The sequence below is a fragment of the Lissotriton helveticus genome, chromosome 2_1 (assembly GCF_964261635.1).
Source record: "Lissotriton helveticus chromosome 2_1, aLisHel1.1, whole genome shotgun sequence".
NCBI lineage: Eukaryota > Metazoa > Chordata > Amphibia > Caudata > Salamandridae > Lissotriton > Lissotriton helveticus.
The window spans coordinates 1714734227-1714739083 of NC_136059.1; the positions used below are offsets into that span (position 1 = coordinate 1714734227).

At 50.2% G+C, this 4857-nt stretch overlaps 1 pseudogene; it reads left to right on the forward strand.

The window, feature by feature from the left end:
• Window positions 1-294: 294 nt before the first annotated feature.
• Window positions 295-2021, forward strand: LOC144819914 (actin-related protein 2/3 complex subunit 3-A-like; annotated as a pseudogene).
• Window positions 2022-4857: the final 2836 nt, after the last annotated feature.

Here is a 4857-nt window from a genome sequence, read left to right on the forward strand (position 1 = left end):
CTGAGACAAACCGCAACTGAGTTCACTCTGTCTAAAATAGATCCGAAAAGTTGAATACTGAGTTTCCTACCTGCTTGCAAGAAAAATCTCCTCAGTGTAGTGACTAATTAAGTTTTCTGCACATTGAGGGGATGATAGAGTTAAAACATGAGTTCCTGCTTTTATTGATGACCTGGCTACCGCTTCCTGCTTACACTGCTCAGGGCTTGACAGCGGAAGTGCAGAGCCCATTCGGTAGACTCTGCTGAAGCTCCCGTTCATCATCTCCATCAAAGCCCACAAGAAGAGCCCAGGATGCCGGCCTACCACTCTACATTGATGGAAGCAGAAAACCCTGGATGGCGGTCGATTGATCGGAAACATGATTCCTCTCTACCTGAACATCCCCCTGCCCTCCGAGCAGGGAGTAGCTGTCTGCCCCAACGCCGTATCACCTACAGCGATTAACTGTAATCGAGGGTGAGGGTCACGGCGCTGTTGGTCCAGGGGACCCGAATTTCCCGCCTGCAATTCTACCAATCTAATAACGGCTCACTCTCCCAGCCCCCACTGCTGCCCGCTGCCGCTACTTCTACCATACTGGCCATCTGCTCCGGTGTGTGCCTTCTAGGTAGGGGGGTGAGGGAGCTGCGTTCTGTGGACTCTTCAACATTGATGCCCCTGTGGACCAGAGCCTCTGCACAACTTTTTTTCAGCCTGCCGTCCACCTTTGGTTTCATCGCTGCGTGGCCCCTCTGATTCTTCGCACTTAAATCCTGCACTCTCGTTCTTCCTTATGAAATTTGGAGTTTTGGACATCCCGCCATTTTGTAGTTGGACTCCGTTGATACCCACTACTCAGACCCGCCACCTTGCCTGACCCCAGTCCTTTCCCTCTTCCCTCCGGTCTCCCACTGACGATCCACTATTGTGTTTTTCCTTCTTTCTTGTCTGCCTTAACGCCATCCCTCCTCGGGTTCCCTCCTCTCTCTACACCCTCTCTCACAGTACTACTCTTGTCCCCCTCTACCTTCTCCCCCCACGTTTTTCCACTCACTCTGTTATGATTGTGCAACTATTTGTTTAATTTATCGTACCCATAACTCGCTACTTGTTCTTCTCATGTTAAATGCTCCGATACCCTGACTCTTGGGAATTATTTACATCACTCTATTTCTTGGTGGAGATGGTCTCCGTCGATTCCCATGATCCGGACCTGCCATCTTGTATGACCCCTGGCCCCTCTTCCTTCCTGACTCCTTCTGATGACCCTCGAACGTTTTTCTCTTTTTTGCTGGTCGCCCTTACCCCATCCCCCTCAGGTGCCTTTCTCCCCTTGCAGCTATTCCCAGACTCCTATTCTTGTCCCCCTTTTTTCTTCTCTGACTCCTATTACTTGTCATTACTTTGTAAATTGCTGTGCAAAATGATTACAGTATTGTACCTTGTAATCTCACTATGTTGGTTCCTTATGTAAAGCGCTCTGATACCTCCGGGTCTAGCCTGCGCTATATAAAACTGAATAAATACAAAATACAAATACCAAATTAATTGGCAATATTGCCATGCTGCCAATTAAAAGTCAGTTCAAAGGACCAACACCGAGAGAAACCAAAAATACAGATATAATCGAGGAGGCTCTTTATTACCTCAAAGTAAATGTCTTTTTCAAAAACTATGAAATTAAGAACGAAGCAGACAGAACCCTGATCTATATAACACTCTACATTTCTGAATGCTTGACAAAGTTACAAATGTGTAATTCCAAAGGCCAGGGAGAGAAAGAAATGTACACATTGGGAATTACACTGTTTCCCATTCCAGGGGAGCCTGGTTTCCCACTCAATGCAATGTACAGCAAGCCTGCAAACAAACAGTGAGACGAGGTGATGAGAGCGTACCTGCAGCAGCTGAGGCAGGTAACCGGTCTAAGGCTCTGAGAGAGGGTGTTTGATCCTGAGACTGACAAACCTAGCAAGTGGTAGACCTGCTTCGTGAAGAGACAGTTCGTGAATAAGTCTCTCTCCGCACCCCGACAATGAACAGATACAACTGCAGTGAGGGCAAAAACCTCATGTGGATTTGTATAAAGTTTTTGTCGTACTTTTATATAACTTGATGAGAACCCATTGTTATCCTTTGATCACCTGGCCACACCGGAAGACACTGGCAGGAGGCACCAATGATAGCTGTAGCAATTACCAGCACTTCTCTATTAACAAATGAAAGGCAGGAAGTCTACAAGCACAACGTGTGTGACACACACGTCATGCATGTAGACTTGCTGCCTTTCATTTGTTGATAGGGCACAGCTGCAGGGCAGTTGAGTGCCTTTGTTAAAGTAATTATGTTAATTGCAGCGCATGGCGGGCACAGAGATTAACATGATTACTTTAACAAAGGCACTCAATCTTACTGTTTTCGCGTCGCACGCATTTTAAAAGTGGTGGCACCACGATCCTCAGTTGACTGTGCGCGCTTTCTATTTTACAGTGCGCGCTCCAGGAGATATAGGTGCGCGCCAGAGCACGAGCGCACGTTAGAGGGATCAGCCACCACAGAACACCAGCCCACAGGCTCCAATGTCAACCACTCAATAGCCAAGATGTCAGCTGCAAACGAAAAAGACAAGGCAGGGACAAGAGCGGAAAATGAAGAGGAGACGAACACAAAGGAAGCCGGACAAACCGACCCTCCGCCAGCCGCAACAGGAGAGGAAACCAAAGGCGGCGAGGCCAAAAAGGAGCAATCAACATGACCGAAACCTTCTCCCCCCGTATCTTCTACAGCACCCTCGGGAGGACGGGAATGGGAGGGAATGTATATAGAAGACCCGAAGGCCTGGGAATCGAAAGAGCATCCACCACCCAAGCCTGAGGACACAGTACCGGGGAAGGAGAGAGTTGAGAGGAGACGCAAAAAGATCGATCCATGGAGTCCTGAACCGAAGGCAAAGGGACTGGAACAGAGGAAGAGAGAGATGGTACAGAACAGAAGAAGCAATGTTGCGGCTCAGAGCGTCTGCATGAGAATTCAATTGTCCTGGAATCTACACCACCCTCAAGGCCAACAGATAAGATTCCCCCAAGCACAAATCATGGAGGCCAACATGTTCAGAGACGCGCACCTGGTCCCCCCTGACGGTTCAGCTAACAACAAGCCACTTGGTTGTCGGTACGAAACAACAGATTCCACCCAAGGAGATGAACCTGAAAGAACTGCACTACCTCCCAGATGGCCGCCAACTCCCGCCACTTCAAGAAACGGGTGCCGTCCCCCCGAGACCACCAACCCTTGGCTTCCAAGGTCCCCAAAGTGGTCCCCCAACCCCAAAGACTGGCATCCGTCGTCAACAAAAGGGGAGGAGGAAGACGAAACTGCACCCCCTTCTCCAGATTGGGAGTGCAAAGCCACCAGTCCGAGTCCCGAACCAGAACATGAGAGAGAGGAACCATAGCCTCGTAATCCACCCAGGAAGGGTCCCACCGAGCCAACAGATGAGTCACTAAGGGCTTGAGATGGAGGTAAGCCCAAGGAACCACATCAGTGGTTAGGCCATCAAACCCTGGACTCGCAACCAAATACGAACCATGCGGAGGGACGACTCAACAGATCCCGCAACAGAGTCTGCAAAGCAAGGATCCGGGCAGGAGGGAGAAACGCCGCCCCCAGAAAGGTGTCGAACAGACCCCAATGAACTGAAGTCTCTGCACAGGATCCAGATGAGACTCGGTCAGATTCACCTTGAACCCCAGCTCCTAGAACAGGACAACATAGCCTCCACCGCCAGAAGAGCCTGAGGAAAAGAGGAAGCAGAGACCGAACGATCATCAATATAGGGAAACACGGAGAAACCCTGATGTTGCAAATCCCCCACAGCAGGAGCCAATAACTTGGTAAAAGTCCTGGGAGCAGTGGAGAGGCCGAACGGCAGAACCTGAAACTGGAAATGCCTCCCCTGTACAGCAAACCCCAGGAACCGCTGGCTGGCAGGATGGACCAGAACATGAAAATAAGCGTCCTCTAAGTCCAGGGAAGCCAAAAAATCGCCCTCCTGGATGAGGGGAATGACAGACTGTAAAGTGACCATCCGAAAATAATCCAACTGCACCAATTTGTTCAGGGACCGGAGATTCAATATGGGGCGGAAGGAACCATCAGGTTTTGGAACCAGAAACAGATGGGAATAGAACCCCAGGACCACTTCCTCCACTGGAACCGGCACCACAGCCCCTTTCCGTAACAACATGGTTACGCCGGACAACATGGCAGATCGCCGCATGAGTTCTTTTGACAACGGGGTAACCAGAAAACAATCCAGAGGGGGAGTGCCCCGGAAAGGAATCTGGTAACCCCACCTGATGACAGACAAGACTCACAGGTCGGAAATCAGAGCTGACCAATGGTCCAGATACAAACGGAGATGAGCCCCCACAGCGGCATAGTCACTTCTGTCCTGCACCAGAGGGAGGCTGTTGCTGCTGCTGCTGTTGCTGAGGCCGGGGGTTATAATGGAACGCAGCCCCCCGACCACGGGCCCGACCATGAAAGGGCTGAGATGACAAAACCCCTTGAAACCCCTGCTTCTGGAAGAAAGACCTTTTCTTAGGAGCAGGCTGAAAAGGCTTTAACAACTTCTTCCCCTCTGCAGAGCACTGCACCATCATATTCAAAGCATCCCCAAAAAGACGGGGACCCTCAAAAGGCAGTTTATGGACCAAGGCCTTCTGTGCAGCCTCAGGACGCCAAGGTTTTTTTCCACAGAGACCTTCTTCCAGCCACCGCTGCCCAAGCAGCCGAGGAAAAAGCCCACAAGGAATAAAAAGTGACATCCTGGAAAAATTTCGCCAAGACCTCAATTTGAGCCAACACAGGAGT